The following is a 17,469-nucleotide window of genomic DNA, read 5'->3' on the forward strand; positions in this document are numbered from 1 at the left end:
GCTTTCCCCCGCACTTATGAGTAGTAGATAAAGAAGATGCTGTTGCATAACAATTTTTTCTGTGATTTACCTTGATAATTCCAACGGCCTTGCCGCAGTGGTAACACCGGTTCCCGTCAGATCACTGAAGTTAAGCGCTGTCGGGCTGGGCTAGCGCTTGGATGGGTGACCATCCGGTCTGCCGTGCGCTGTTGGCAAACGGGGTGCACTCAGCCCTTGTGAGGCAAACTGAGGAGCTACTTGATTGAGAAGTAGCGGCTCCGGTCTCGGAAACTGACATACGGCCGGGAGAGCGGTGTGCTGACCACATGCCCCTCCATATCCGCATCCAATGACGCCTATGGGCTGAGGATGACACGGCGGCCGGTCGGTACCGTTGGGCCTTCATGGCCTGTTAGGGAGGAGTTTTAGTTTTTAGCTTGATAATAGACAATGGGGTGACATTATCTGATTGCAAAATAATTAAATAAAGTGTTCTTTTCGAAATAAAAGAATAGCCTACGCAGGAAAATGAATACCTTTAATAAATTTAAAGCGGCTGTGGACCCATAATTAAAGAAAACTGTTAATTCCTTCTGTGATGGATTAAGTAATACGTACGTGGCGTTTGTGATTAGTGGTTTTTGGCAAAGTAGAACAAACCTACTGCGCGATGGATTGTACTGAGATTGTTCAAGGGAACTCTGCTGTCAGTAAATTCTGCTGTCGATCCGTATACAGCTAGCATGTCCGCATTGGCGAAAATATTGTTCCCATCAGCTTCATGTCTCTCCGCAGTAGATAGGCTTTATCACGCAAACACGCGATGTTTTCCATAATACACACGAAACAAGTTTAATCACATTAAGCGATTTATCTCACCTTTTTAACTGTTTGCGGATTTTATCAGCGTAAAATCTGAAAAGTAAAACGCGAGAATACGGTGCAGTCACGTGGTGCTTAAATTATGCAGTCAATAGTTTTAACATTATAATGCAGTCGTCAGCCTGTCTCAGTATACTCTCTTCACATATTTCCCCAAGATATCAAACTTTGACATTTATTAGAGGGACCGGAAAGCAGTGTCATTTTTTACATTAAATTCAAACAAATAAACTGTTAACAACTTATTTATTTTTAATCAATGATGTAATCCTTCGTTATTAACAACCTTTTACCATTAGTGCGCAAATTTTCGATACCGGATCGACAATAAATCAATTGGTTTTTGAGCAAAATATCTGGAGTTGGAATTTTGGACATCATTGATATTTTCACATTTTTTTGCCACTTAGAAAATGTTGTAGCAATCGGAATAAGTGGAAATTCGATGGTGCAATGTCGAGCAAGTATGGTGGTTGAGGCAATACGTTCCACCCTAACTCATTAATTTTTTCCAGGGTTCGTCTTGCGCAGTGAGGTCTTGTATTGTCGTGTTGCAGAATAACGTTTTTTCTGTTGACAATTACTGGGCAATTAGTTGCATGTAGTGGATCGGTTAGCTTTGTTTATCATTCCTAATCTGTTGCAAATGTTCTTGGATGGTCGACCAAGGTTGGTTAATAGTGTTTGACGGTACCTCGATTATCTGACACTTCTGCTCTTAAGATGTCATTGTCCAAGGCTGTTTGCCCTCCTGATCGATACGAGTCGCAAACACCAAAATTATCGGATTTGAACTTAGATAACCACCTCTGGATTTGCGAACGCCTAATGCACTTGGATAAGCACCTCAAATGTTTTTGGTAGCAATTGTTGCGTTACTACCCTTACAAAGCCCGTCCGGTTAGCCGTGCGGTCTAACGCGCTGCTTCCCGGCCGGGAAGGCGTACCGGTCCCCGGCACATTTGTGTCGAGGTCCCGGTGTGCCGGCCAGTCTGTGGATGGTTTTGAAGCGGTTTTCCATCCGTCAAGGTGAATGTGGGCTGGTTCCCCTTATTCCGCCACACACTGCACAAACACTTTCTCCACCTACGCGTACACCATATTTACTCTACCAACGCAAACTTTGGGGTTACACTCGTCTGGTGTGAGACGTTCCCAGAGGGGTCCACTGGGGGCCGAACCGCACAACAACCCTGGGTTAGGCGTGGGGCGGCGGTGGGGTGAGTGGGACTGCTGTAGCCTGTTGTCGGGTTGTGAACCCCCGAGGCTACTGTGGGGACGAAGCCTCTCAGCTTATCCACTACGGATATCTAAAGAACCTGTGACTGTTCATTCAATGTAAATAAATATAAGACAATAAAAATAAAAGTAGTATAAACCATACTATGCTAGATACGTACCTCTTCCTGTAATTTCACCATAAATTGCAATAAATAAATAAATAAATAATAATAAAAAAATAAAGATTTTATTATTTACGAGTAAACAAGTCACTCTAGCTTTAAAATACCTTTAGCAAGAATTTGAAGGATACAACAGTTGATAAAGACAAACAAAACGTAGAAACGACATTACTTTCCTTATATGGATATGGTGTCTGTTCTTTCGGACATGACCAAAAGAAAAGACACCATATCCATATAAGTATATAGTTCTGGCGATACCGGCCATGACCTTTTCTTCTGTGCGGATGCACACATATTCTCCGAACTCTTACGGGACTTGGAAGAATGTCTTCCACGAGTAATGAGTATGGTGGGGTGGGACACTACTACTGTAGTGTGTGGACATACAAGGTGAGAATGTGAGTCTCGCGGGAGGCGTGCGCGAGATAGTCCCTGCAGTCACACTATCATCTGTGCGCGCGGTGGCTCAGATGGGTAGAGCGTCTGCCATGTAAGCGGGAGAGCCCGGGTTCGAGTCCCGGTCGGGGGCACACATTTTCACCTGTCCCCATTGATCTATATCAACGCCCGTGCGCAGCTGACGGTATTAATATAATTCTAACATTACTTTCCGGTCCCCCTGATATTAGTTTATGATAGATTCACATATCTGTGTTTATTGGCACGGCGTTGTTTAGCTTGCATCAATGTCTCCACTAGATATAACGGAGCACAAGGTGCCCTGTGTCCGTATACATCGGCCACACTTTGTTATTGTTGTAAAACTTTTCACTGCAGTTATTGCTATATCACCAAATCACAGTAGTCTTTTTGTAATTAAATACGTGACATGTAGCTGTATGTATGTCCTTTATTACCACTACCGATTTAGATATCATGCATTATTTACGTATCATGTTATGTCATATCAATGTGGCAATGGATTGACGGGAGGGGAGAGCAGAGGACAATGAAACGAACAAATTATCCTAATAAACATAGGTCCGAAACCAATGGTTTCCCCTCTACGAAATATCACGACTGAGTACATGAACAACTTATAACAGAGTTCCCGAGGATCCCAACTGCAGATATGCAATTGATGAAAAACGCAATACAGCAACCATTCCACATGTCTACCTGTTATGTGAGGGCAGGCTCCATCTCCTCGTCCATGATCGTACATATTCATAAACTCAGGCGTGTTCCTAATGCGTTGACAACAATTCACAGTGCATTACTGGAGTTCATCGATATTGTCAACAGGACTAGAGTACATGAAAGCTTTTAATACTGCCACAAAGAAAACAAAAAAAAAAAAAAAATCCAACGGGCTCAAGTCGGGGACTTGTGAGGTCATGATATTGGCGGGTCACAGCTGATACACTTGTTGAAACCCTGTTTAGGCATCCGGAATGATGATAAAATCTAACAAGGACAGTTTCTTACTTTGTAATTTACACGTCACTTGCGGTATTTAGAAGTAAAAGTAACCATCGACAGCAACAGTGTTGTAACGTTGGCATGAATACACTTGTGCATATGTAGTATAGCGGAAACCATTCGTTTCCGGACCTACTTTTATTAGGATTATAGCTTCTTTCATTGTCGTCTATTCACCTGTTTCGTTTGTACCTACAAACACCCTGTATATGAACTTCTTTCCTTTGGTGATGGTCATCAACCGAAACCGATAATGATAATAAAGAAGATGTAGGCAGCTACGTGTCATATACTTCATTAAATACTTAACAGCTGTTATCAATCGCTTTTAAAAGGTATTGAACAGTAGTCTTCCTTTGACGAGCTGTCAAATATCCGTAAAAGTTTTCTAACAGAAAAGTACAAGCTGTGGATGTTATACACTATCAATCTATTTAGTTGACCCGTTTTCTGCTTACAAGGCTATCGTTAGGATGTAGCTGACCATTATCATCAAAGAAATAGTGATACTGGTGAACTACTTTAAAAAGAGTGAGTTGGAAAAAACAGAGCAAATGTCACATGTGACAGTGCAGTTGTAACATAATTGAAAATATAAGCTAAACAGTAAATAAGTATCAATAAACCACCGAGAAAACATTGAGATTAGACTCTGAAAAGCAAAGAGTTAGTGCGTGAGGGTGAGGCTTTGAGACGGAAGGGATGGAGGACTGCAAAAAGCAAAAAGAACTCATGCTATCCTTGAAATTAAATTTGTAACTGCTGTACGTACTGCATAAACGGCATATTTGTGTCCTTTGTAAATATAAAGAACTACGCTCAACGGAAGAGTTGGTGTAAATATGGTTGAAAAACAGAGTAGCCTATACAGTAATGTAAATTACATTGACAATCACGATAAAATAAAATTAATGAAAGATGACAGTGCTGGAGAATAATTTGAAATGGAGTAAAAGTTCCTTCCCTATTTCGGCAGAGAAATAAGTCACGAGAATTAAATAAACTGCAAAATATTCACCCGTTTGCGTAAAATTGTTTGACTGGTCAGAGGTTGTTGACAGGAATTCTGAAAAGCATTCATTGACAGACACTCGATGAATGAGGTCGTACACCTCGTGAATACCAGACTAGCAAGTTACGGGAAACGATATTTCACGACAGAATCTACGCGCATTTTTGAGTAGTCCACATATACATTCTTGAGAGCATATGAAAATAAATGCAATGCCATGTGTCTTGATCAAATACAGCACGAAAACAGACGCGCTACTTGCCAAAATAGTCACTAGCGACACGGCAACGTGCGCAGAGGCCCGTGCCATCGTGATATACAAATTATGCACACAGAGAGTGGAAAGTGTAGGAACCTGCGAACAGAGATCCGAAACAACAGTGAAGAGAGGAGCAATGCGACAAATAGTCTCCCCTTAGTAGCCCCTCCTCCCCCCCCCCCCCCCCTGCGTCAGAAAACGTAGGTTAGGTCACCTACATCTGCCTCCAGAGACTTTATAAACCAACAGGGCACGAGATTTTTATCATTCAGGGAAGAATTAGAATCTGTGACCAAAACCTATTAGAGTATTTGCTGAGTGAACGGGGTAATATACACTACTGGCCATTAAAACTGGTGCACCACGAAGATGATGTGCTACAGACGCGAAATTTAGCCGACAGGAAGAAGATGCGGTGATATGCAAATTATTAGCTTTCCAGAGTATTCACACAAGGCTGGCGCTGGTGGCGACACCTACAACGTGCTGACATGAGGAAAGTTTCCAAACGATTTCTCATACACAAACAGCAGTTGACCGGCGTTGCCCGGTGAAACGTTGTTGTGATGCCGCGTGTAAGGACGAGAAATGCGTACCATCACGTTTCCGACTTTGATAAAGGTCGGATCGTAGCCTATCGCGATTGCGGTTTATCGTATCGCGACACTGCTGCTCGCGTTGGTCGAGATCCAGTGACTGTTAGAAGACTATGGAATCGGTGGGTTCAGGAGGGTAATGCGGAACGCCGTGCTGGATCCCAACGGCTTCGTATCACTGGCAGTCGAGATGACAGGCGTCTTATCCGCATGGCTGTAACGGATTGTGCAGCCACGTCTCGATCCCTGAGCCAACAGATGGGGACGTTTCTAAGACAACAACCATCTGCACGTGCAGTTCGACGACGTTTGCAGCAGCATGGACTATCAGCTCGGAGACCATGGCTGCGGTTACCCTTGACGCTGTATCACAGAAAGGAGCGCCTGCGATGGTGTACTCAGCGACGAACCTGGGTGCACGAATGGCAAAACGTCATTTTTTCCGATGAATCCAGGTGCTGTTTACAGCATCATGATGGTCACATCCGTGTTTGGCGACATCGCGGTGATCGCACATTGGAAGCGTGTATTCGTCATCGCCATACTGGCGTATCACCTGGCGTGGTGGTATGGGGTGCCATTGGTTACACGTCTCGGTCACCTCTTGTTCGCATTGCCGGCACTTTGAACAGTGGACGTTACATTTCAGATGTGATACGACCCGTGGCTCTACCCATCGTTCGATCCCTGCGAAACCCTACATTTCAGCAGGATAATGCACGACCGCATGTTGCAGGTCCTGTACGGGCCTTTCTGGATACAGAAAACGTTCGACTGTTGCCCTGGCCAGCACATTCTCCAGATCTCTCACCAATTGAAAACGTCTGGTCAATGGTGGCCGAGCAACTGGCTCGTCACAAGCTGCTGCATGGGCAGCTGCACCTGTTTGACTCAATGCCCAGGTGTATCAAGGTCGTTATTACGGCCAGAGGTGATTGTTCTGGGTACTGATTTCTCGGGATCTATGCACCCAAATTGCGTGAAAATGTAATCACATGTCAGTTCTAGTGTAATATATTTGTCCAATAAATATCCGTTTATCATCTGCATTTCATCTTGGTGTAGCAATTTTAATGGCCAGTAGTGTACACTACAGTCGTTATGTAAATATGCAGTTCATGATGAAAGTTTATTTGTCATCACTAACATCTCGGCGTTCGTATCCACACCATTGGAAACAATCTTTGATACCATCTTACAAATAAAATAAATATCCTCTTTCCCCATCTCAGCAGTAAAAGTTAGAGGAGCTACAGTGTGCTGTTCCAGAACTGCGACACGACACATCCTGTTACACATTGTAAGATGTCATGGTCACCTGACCTTCATTACTTACATATTCCGCCTTCACAATCATATTCTGCACATCAAGACGCTTCTTTCGAACCCAAACTCGATAAGATAAAGTTAATGTTGTATGAATTCATGTAAACGATATGCAAATAACTAGTAAATTGCAAATGCACTCCGAGATTGAAATACTCGAGGCTGGCATACACACACACACATTCAAGACACGACGGTCGCAGGGGCTTTTAGTTCGGGAGACACAAACCGCACAATGGGACACCAGTCCCTTCAGAGGACGAGGCAACCTCCACCGCCCGTGGAGCGGACAGCGTTTGCTCGAGTGGCTTAAAAGCAAATTCCGCTACATTGTGTGGGAGTGCCCAGCCTATGCATTCTTTACAAATATAGCACGCAGTTTCAGAGATTTTCACAGGGAGACAGCAAACGCCAAGCGCCGATGCTACAGATTTCCGGATTGGTCACCTTCAACGAAACATCATCCTCCCGTTTTAGAAGAGCAATGCTAATTGGCAGACGATATTTCTGACACTTTGAGCTGAAGGAGTAATGGAAGAGACCGAAAGATATACCCCTTCACGTCTGGCGTGGAGAGGGGCCGTTCCATTGTCGCTCTTGGAGCGAGAACACGTAACGCGAGTGTGCGCCCTCGTACGTGTACTCAAAGAGCGAGGAACAAGTCTCTCCTCAGTACTTCACTGGGAGAGCACCTCTGTCGAGAGCGAATCAGAGTGCGACTCTATACTGAGTCCTTGCGATTAATCGTTGTTCACTGTCACACGTATTGCGCGGTGTGAACGGGCAAAGTTATAGTTAAACGCCTGCGAGCGAAGTTTTGAGTGGCATCGCGGTGGACTGGTTATCTGACCGGTGTACCACGCCAATAGTTAGACTAGGGGCGAATAGGAGTCCTTGACTTCATCAAGGCGTAGGGAGAGTTTGATTGGCGAAGGTCAATCCAGATAGAACGAGAGTTATCTTATTTGTCAGCAGCGAGCGGCGCAGACAGCAGTCATCGCAGCTTACGGTATTGTGCGCTACAGTTCTTGTGAGCCCCATATTTCCTCCACTGAATTTCACACGCGACAGCCTCGACCGTAACTAGCAACATTCTAACGGATAATTATTCAAGTTGAGTAGGCGCGGCTCTCAGCCATTCTGCCAAGTCAATAACAATCTTAAACTTTGTATAGAAATTTCATTAGCGAATCCTATCCTTGAGAGGTAACTTCACATTCCGAAAAGAACCCGGAAATAACTTGTTCAGTTCATAACAAAAGGTGCCATTGTGATTTCTCAGAATTTTAGCAAAATAAATAATAATTTTCGTTAGTTTCATGTTTTTCTTACACTAACTAGCACTACTCCAGTACCTAAGTATCCCACTAGTTACGTAAGAAATTTTGTGATTTTTTGTGTCAATTCCTTACAGCGGACGACTCCAGAAGATATTTAATGCTGAAAGTTTTTCAGGCATTTCTCTTTAGAACTTTAGGAGTCTCTGTTTGACTTCTGTATTAGTGTGGGGGTGGAAATGGCATCTTGCAGGAGCCACAGGGTAAAGGGTACATCTCAGATTAATCCGTTGCGCAGAATGACAGAATATCACCCCACACGCTCACAACATCGCAGCTGAAGATGTAACGTGGGATCAGGCAGCTCTTTTAGATCTAGGGCTGACTGTACCTGTGTTGTTAGGGTGCAACTGGCTGGTGTCCACCCGTGCTGCCATTAAGTGCGAGTAACAGTGTTTGTGCGGTCGCCCAGGAGCCACAGGAATCTGGCTTTTGCTGAGCCATTGCCCAAGTCGCCCAGCAAGGCAATAGCCTTAAGTACGTATGTTACTGAGTTACCTTAACGTTTCCTTACCTTAGATTTTGTTTTGTCGTGTGTTCAATAATAAGTGACTACAGTACTAGCTCAGTGAGCATCTAGTAGAGTATCAAATATGACTTACTGGAGCTCTCAAGTTCAGAGATGACAGAGTACAGGAGTAACAGACGAGGAGGATGACTTTTCCCTTCCCTTGTTCACAACGTGACGCGCAGCTACAGGGTGATAAACTGCCCTGCCATTCCTCTTCAAGGAACGTCGGTGCCAAGCCCTAGTTGCTTCACCATGAGTGAACTCAGTAATCACACTAAAAGCGATAATTAATCTATGAAACGAAGTCTCGGTTTCCGGCCTGACAGGCCAAGAAGGAATGATAGTCGTTAATCGGTGTCCACTCCATTTGCGCGGTGATGTTGTGAAGTTACGAGCCATCTGTCGCGAACATAATAAAAACAATATGCTGCTCCATGGTTCTAAAAATACGATTGGTGGTCACCGAACGTATTTATGTAGTATTCTAGTGTGACGTCCTGGACCTGTTAGTGTGGTTTAAGAAGTAAGAGTATTATGGGTATTTGTTTCCATGTGTAGGGACTCTCGATCCTGTTTAGTCTCTTTTTTTGTGGGTGACCACGCTGTGCTTGGGATGCGATGGGCTGTCGTGAAACAAGCAGTAGGCGACCGATAACCGCCTCGTCATGATTTATGGGTGTTTCCGCTGCTTCTATTTACTTTTCATTTTTTCTACTGTTCTCCATTGAACGTACCATAAAAAATATTACTAATAATGTTTTAAATCAAATGCTGAACAATATAGCATAATTTTTAGTCCATTTAAAATAGTGTTTTTCGGAAAAATATGAAAAATGATGAAAATCAATAATAAATTTAAGTTCTGAAAACACCGCATAAATAACAATTCAAACTATACAACATTACCTACATTTTTAATTCTATTTGATAATTTTACTTTGAATAGTTTGTGAGCTATGAATATGAAAATCGCTTGGTTTTATTAAAGTACGGTAACTTTCGCCTTTAAAAAAACTTGGAACCGCATTCTTTCATCACAGCTGAGAGTTTGCAAACGATATTAACTTATAGTCTACTCTAGATGACAGCAAACTGAACCCCCACAAAAATTGCAAGATTTCCTGCTGTCCGAAATCAAATGGAACTTCCCAGTGGATCATACGAGCCGCGAGGGATTAGCGGAGCGGTCTAAGGCGCTGCAGTCATGGACTGTGCGGCTGGTCCCGGCGGAGGTTCGAGTCCTCCCTCGGGCATGGGTGTGTGTGTTTGTCCTTAGAATAATTTAGCTTAAGTAGTGTGTAAGCTTAGGGACTGATGACCTTAGCAGTTAAGTCCCATAAGATTTCACACACATTTGAACATTTTGGATCATACGAAGACCATACAAAATTAAAACAATGAATCCCTGTAGACACTATACAACTGTATGTTGGTAGCTGGCTGTGTATTATCTGCGTTAAGCTGCGTATGGAGGGTTGTGTAATTCATTTCGTAGCGCAGACCTATTCGCAGGTAGAGCAGGATCAGCTGTGACAACGAACTCTCCGACTGCTGCAAGAACGATGCGCAGTTCACTACTTATAATAACACGAGGGCTATTCGGAAAGTAAGTTCCGGTCAATCGTGAAATGGAAGCCGCAAAATGAAAACTGTTTTATTTGCAACAGTTAGCTACACCTTCCAGCCACTCCTCTACATAGCTACCACTCCGACTTGGACATTTGTCGTAGCGTTGTACCAACTTTACAATATCCTCGACATAGCAGACAACCGCCGGTGCTTTCCGCCAATTCTCTACGATGATCTATAGCTCGTTGCCTGTGCCAAAATGTGTTTTTCATAGCCAGCGGTTCATGTGATCAGGGATGAAATTCAGCGAGAGGCAATTACGCGCTGTATTGTGGGTGATCAAACAGTTCCCATGGAAAACTCTGCAGAAGCATCTTTATTTCCCCTGCAGAATGCGGCAAGTATCATCATAACGGAGAAGAAAAATGGAAGGAGAGCTTAACTCGTGAAGTGATTCTGTGCTACAGTGAAATTCGTGTATGCTTAGGTACCACTTGGATCAATTTGAAATTTGTGTACGTATAGTAGTGCTTGCCAGTGACTACAGCGCTGCCATTGTGCAACTGAACCTGTTGTGGCTAGACAAGACAGCCTAGACACAATGAGAGGAAGCCGAAAGGTACGCGCTTAAACTCACGCAGGCTGGCGTGAGGTCTGAAACAGGATACGTAATGAATGCTATAAAGAAAAGTACGTAGCTGCTGGAATACTTAACTTTAATCCACAATTGATGAACATTGGTCTTGTTGATACAGTATTATCATCTCAATATAACTTGGTGATGGCTCCTTGCTAGGTCGTAGCAATTGACTTAGCTGAAGGCTATGCTAACTATCGTCTCGGCAAATGAGAGCATATTTGTCAGTGAACCGTTCCTTGCAAAGTCGGCTGTACAACTGGGCCGAGTGCTATTACGTCTCTCTAGACCTGCCGTGTGGTGGCGCTCGGTCTGCAATTACTGACAGGGGCGACACGCGGGTCCGCTGTATGCTAACGGATCACGGCCGATTTAAAGGCTACCACCTAGCAAGTGTGGTGTCTGGCGGTGACACCACAGAACCACAGAAACTGCCATTTCAGTCCAGGCCACACATACACTGACCATGTGCTGTGTCTTATCACAACTTCACTAACGTCACACAGAACAGCTTAACAGACTCATCTGTTTCTGCTTTATGGAGGCTTTAACGCACGTAACGACTCTTCCTGCTCCAGTATTAGGGACTGAACCGTCGACGACCTTGGCCTATCAGAGGACCCGTGCTTGCTTAATGAGGGACACACGACACACATTAGCGCAGTAATGGATGCGTTCCCCGCGACAGATTGCTCCGGCCTTTTCCTCCCGCAGACGTCGCTCCAGTTGCAGGTTGCGGTCGTTGAACTGTCCCTACAATTACCATATATGGGTGCCAGTCCTCGAGGGTGCAGCGGCGGAAGGACAACCGATTTGTAGGAATACGAAATGGAATGACAACATGTATTCGATCGCATGGAAAAGCAGGCGCTAAACTTCGGTTCATTGGCAGGATACTGGGGAAATGCAGTCAGTCAACGAAGGAGTATTCTTAAAAATCACTTGTGCGTTCCACTTTACAGTAGTGCCTAAGTGTGGGAAATGCAATAACTCAACGAAGGAGTGTTCTTAAAAATTTCTTATGCGTTCCATCTTACAGTACTGGTCAATTGTGTGGGACCCATACCAGATAGCACTAACGTGGAACATTGAACTTACACAAATTGTCACAGATCTGTTTGAACATGGGAGTGCATGACGGAGATGCTGAAGACACTGAACCCGCAGACGCTTGAAGGTAGACGCCAGTTATCTCGCGAAAGCCTATCTCCCAAGTTTAGAGAATCAGTACTAAGCCAAGAGGGCAGAGGTATTGTCAGCCACACCCTTAGGGACCGAGAAGACAAGGTTAGACTAATTACAGAGTCCACGGAAACTTTTAAGCAGATAATCTTCTTGCGTTCCATGCGCGCCTGGAATGGGAAGAAAGTCCTAACATGTCCTACAATGCTAAGTATACTCCGCCATGGCCGGCCGGAGTGGCCGTGCGGTTCTAGGCGCTACAGTCTGGAACCGCGAGACGCTACAGTCGCGGGTTCGAATCCTGCCTCGGGCATGGATGTGTGTGATGTCCTTAGGTTAGTTAGGTTTAAGTAGTTCTAAGTTCTAGGGGACTGATGACCTCAGAAGTTGAGTCCCATAGTGCTCAGAGCCATTTGAACCATTACTCTGCCATGCGATTCACAGTGGATTTCGGAGTACGGATGTAGATGTGGCAGACCGAACAGACGCTCATCAAGGGCAGTGAGACTGTACGGCGATCTAGCCAGACTCGAAACCTATGAAAACCACCTGGATATTGTGAACTATATCGCCCGTTAAGTATCCTAGTTGCGAACGAAGGCACCCTTGGCTGGACGGAGATGTAGAGTCGCACTCAGTTGTATGTGAGTACCACTGTGCAAATATACTGTAAGTGTACACTTCCAGTGGAGAAACTGGCTGTTATCCATATTTGTGGAGGTAAACGGGAGACTCGCCGACGACCTTGCAGCAATGGTAACACCGATTCCCGTCAGATTAACGAAGTTAAGCGCTGTCGTGTTGGGCTAGCACTTGGATGGGTGACCATCCGGTCTACCGAGCGCTGTTGGCAAGCGGGGTGCACTCAGCCCTTGTGAGGCAAACTGAGGAGCTACTTGATTGAGAAGTAGCGGCTCCGGTCTCGTAAACTGACATATGGCCGGGAGAGCGGTGTGCTGGCCACATGCCCGTCCATATCCGATCCGGTGACGCCTGTGGGCTGAGAATGACACGGCGGCCGGTCGGTACCGTTGGGCCTTCCAAGGCTTGTTCAGACGGAGTTTGGTTTAGTTTAAATGAGAGACTCGTTGTCCTGCACCTGTATACCGCCTATTATAAGTTTATACGTATAAACCAAGGTCATATGGTATCAGCGGCTATGAGAGACTACATCTACGTTTACACCTATGTCTATGCCCTGATAACCACTGGACAGTGCGTGGCAGAAGATATTTCCCAATATTCAGGGTTTCTTCCCTCTCCATAAGCGTTTGTTGCTTAAATGACTCTAAACGGACTGAATTTAGTCTAATCTTGAGTCTTCAGTTCCTACGGCAGCGATACATACGGGGTTTTAGTAGAGGGTCTTTCAAAATATTCACCTGAATTCTCAAGATTATGTCTTCTACTTGAATGAGGGCAAATTTTAGCTTACACATCTATACATGAAGGGTGGTTATAGTTAAATTGCAGCTAGTCACAGAGGTCCAGTATGGGCTGTAATTATCGCATGGCAGCGAAATTAGGAAGATATGTTAGTACGCTAATGCGGAACCGATTGAAGCTGGCAAAAAATTAGTTCCAATTTTGGCCACCAGGTGAAAATCTGGGGCTGTATAAGCGCTGTGTCCAGTACCCGTATTGAATAAATTGTGTTAACTGGCGGTTAATAATGAAATCAACTAATACCTTTCTCACTTGCTTGACCTTTTCTGCCCGCGTCCCGTTCCTAATCCATTACATATGGAAAAATTTCTATATGTCTTTCTTGCAATCACAGTGCCAGATTTGTACCTGGTATCCAAAACTGGAACTAATTTTTTTTCAGCGTAAATAGGTCCCACATTAAGGCATAAGAATATCTACGAAGTTTCACTGTCATACAGCCAACACTGTATCTCTGTGATTAGGTGCACTTTAATTATAAACACCCTGTAGTAAGATAATCTGCCGGCCTGAGTGGCCGAGCGGTTCTAGGCGCTGTAGTCTGGAACCGCGCGATCTGGAACCGCGCGACCGCTACGATCGCAGGTTCGAATCCTGCCTCGGGCATGGATGTGTGTGATGTCCTTAGGTTAGTTAGGTTTAACTAGTTCTAAGTTCTAGGGGACTGTTGACCTCAGAAGTTAAGTCCCATAGTGCTCTGAGCCATTTGAACCATTTGATTTTAAGATAATCTCGGGAACTTCTGTGGCGATTTCGATACGGTTTTCACTGGTAGAGAGACTGATTCACAAGAAAGGTTTGTGTATTCGTACATAATTTATAATTATAGTAACAATGAGTGTGTAATACATGTATTTTTATCTGGCCCTCACTTATTTGGCATTGATGTGGCATCTCGTGACAATGACGGGAGCTACGAACTATTCAGTTACAGGGGAGGCAGTATCTACCGGGAAATGCACTAAACAGCCGCCGCAATTCCAGGGAGCAACGAAGCTTGACCAGAATCTATACATATCTATAAATACACTCGGGTGACAAAACTCATGAGATACGTCCTAACATCGTGTCGGACCTCCTTTTGTGCGGCGTAGTATAGCACCTCAACGCGGCATGGATTCGACATGTCGTTGGAAGTTACCTGCTGAAATATTGAGTCATGCTGCCTCTATAGCCGACCACAATTGCGAAAGTGTTGCCGGTGCAGGATTTTGTGAACGAACTGACCTCTCTGTTATGTACCACAAATGTTCAATGGCATTCATGTAGGGCAACGTGGGTGGCCTAATCAATCACTCGAATTGCCCAGTCGCCAACAATGGTGGCCCGGTGACATGCCATCGTTGTTTGAAAACATAAAGTCCATAAATGGTTGCAAATGGTCTCCAGGTAGCTGAACATAACAATTTCCAGTGAATGATCGGTTCAGCAGGACCATAGGACCCAGTCCATTGTATGTAAACACAGCCCACACCATTGTGGAGCCATCACCGAGGCCCATGAGAAAGGCAGGCGGCGGCGCGTACGTCACGAAGGTAGTCCTGAACTCGCTCGCTCGCTCAGCCCAGCAGACAAAATGCGTTTCTAAACCTGTTAACTCGCAGCTGGGCGTGTAAGTACTAACGAGAATTGCATCTTCCACTGGAATCTGCTATTATGAAGTCTTACTGATTAACAGTAATACAGCAAAACTTAAGACCAATACTCGATATAAGTGGTATAACGGCTTGTTTATAGCATTTAGTCTCTTGTGCTTAACAGTATTCATTACACGCTGGAGGTGGTCCCTTATGCAACTGATAATCATTTAAGCATGATTTTATTTTATTGTACGCCAGTACAGCCATAACAAATTATAAGTAGGCCCATGGACTTCCCATCTTTATAGCACTAATAATAGTAAAATTCCATAATAGCAGATTCCTGTAGAAGATTCAATTTTAGTTTGTACGGACACGCCTAGTTACGAGTTAACAGGTGTAGAAACGTAGTTTGTCTGCTGGTTTGAGCGAGCGAAGGACTACCTTCGTGACGTACGCGCCGCGGCCGGTGTTTCTCGTAGGCCTCGGCCGCCACCAGCTTGCACAGTGTCTTGGTGACAACCTGGGTCCGTGGCTTCGTGGGGTCTCCGCCACACTCTAACCCTACCATCAGCTCTTGCCAACTGAAATCGGGACTCGTCTGACGAGACCATGGTATTCCAGTCGTCCAGGGTCCAACCGATATGTTCACGAGCACACGAGTGGTGCTGCAGGCGGTGTCGTGATGTTAGCAAAGACACTCGCGTCGGTCATCTACTGCCATGGCTCATTAACGGCAAATTTCGCTGCAATTTCCTAACTAAATCGTTCATCGCAAATCCCACATAGATTTCTGCGATTATTTCATGCAGTGTTGGTTGTCAATTAGCACTGACAACTCTACGCAAACGCCGCTGCTGTCGCTCGTTAAGTGAAGACGACCGGCAACTGCGTTGTCCGTGGTGAGAGGTAATGCCTGAAATTCAGTATTCTCGGCACATTCTTGACACTGTGGCTCTCGTAATATTGAATTCCCCAACGATTTCCGGAATGGAATGTCATCTGCGTTTAGCTCGAACTGCCATTCAGCGTTCAAAGTCTGTTAATTCTCGTCGTGCGGCCATAACCACGTCGCAAACCTTTGTTTATACCTGAAGAGCCGGCCGCTGTGACCGAGCGGTTGTAGGTGCTTCAGTCCGGAACCGCGCTACCGCTGCGGTCGCAGGTTCTAATCCTGCCTCGGACATGGATATGAGTGATGTTCTTAGGTTAGTTAGGTTTAAGTAGTTCTAAGGCTAGGAGACTGATGACCTCAGCTGTTAAGTCCCATAGTGCTCAGAGCTATTTGAACCATTTGTACCTGAAGGCTAATCAAAGGAACTGCTATAGGAATTTTCATACGGTTTTAACTAGACTGATACACGAGGAAGGGTTGTGTATGTAATTTATTATCGCAACGCTAGATGAGTCGTCTGTCCATAGATACTTAGTACTGACTTGGGTCAGGTCACTAGTTGAAACGAAAAGTTGACGCCATTTGTAAGCTGCATTCATGTGATTCCCGGTAGCGGTTCCCCTGGCACAGATCGTTCGCTTTCTTGCTCGTCCATCTGAATTTTTCCACAGTTGCGAGACAAAGCCGAAAAATACACTTTTCAACAGGACAGAGCACTGGGACGTGCAAGTATGGGCGTTTGTTAGGAATGAGCTGCTTGAACCATGGATCCACCTCAAAGATTGTAGCCTTATCTCGTGGTGTGTGTGGTTGTTGTGTTTGGCAGAGACTCGGTGTATCTGCCTCCCCTTCCAAGAAGTTTGGTTAAGCTATGACGCCGCATGCAAAAGCAATAATTCCAAACACACTCGCTAAAATATGGGACGAGTTTATACACCCTCTGGATGTTTGTTGTGAGTCCGGAGAAGAGCACATTGGACATTCGTTATGCCTTTCACTTTTATCCTAAACGTAATTCTAAAATTTACTTCGAAGTTTTTATGCGTGCATGTAAGAGGCACACCTACTTGAAATCGGGTGGTTATTTTGAAAATAAAAACTTTTCAGTTTTATGGGTAACTTTAAATTCACTCCAAATTTATATCTTCTTTCGTGTATTGAAGACGATACAGACTTGTTAAATCGATAAATGTTTCCGGAATTCCCTGTATATTCCTAGGCCCCTTACTTAATACTGGCTCTCGGAACTTTGTAAGTTGACAGTTCTGCTGCCGGTCTGTAGTCTGTAAAATTAAGATTCGTGCGCTGACAGAACCCTCCGCTCCCATGTTAGGCATTTTCAAGAGCACGTTTCGTCGAAGGATTCAACATAAATATCAACGAGAGAGTACACTGATAAAGTTACAGTAATCAGAATACATAAGGAA

At 44.6% G+C, this 17,469-nt stretch overlaps 1 protein-coding gene and 1 pseudogene across 1 annotated transcript in view; one reads left to right on the forward strand and one right to left on the reverse strand.

The window, feature by feature from the left end:
• LOC124722678 (nose resistant to fluoxetine protein 6-like) overlaps nucleotides 1–17,469 on the reverse strand; it is a 292,300-nt gene that overhangs the window by 176,893 nt on the left and 97,938 nt on the right. The window lies entirely within an intron of this gene.
• LOC124723413 lies at nucleotides 80–197 on the forward strand (annotated as a pseudogene).

This window comes from Schistocerca piceifrons, chromosome X (genome assembly GCF_021461385.2).
Source record: "Schistocerca piceifrons isolate TAMUIC-IGC-003096 chromosome X, iqSchPice1.1, whole genome shotgun sequence".
Taxonomy (NCBI): Eukaryota; Metazoa; Arthropoda; class Insecta; order Orthoptera; family Acrididae; genus Schistocerca; species Schistocerca piceifrons.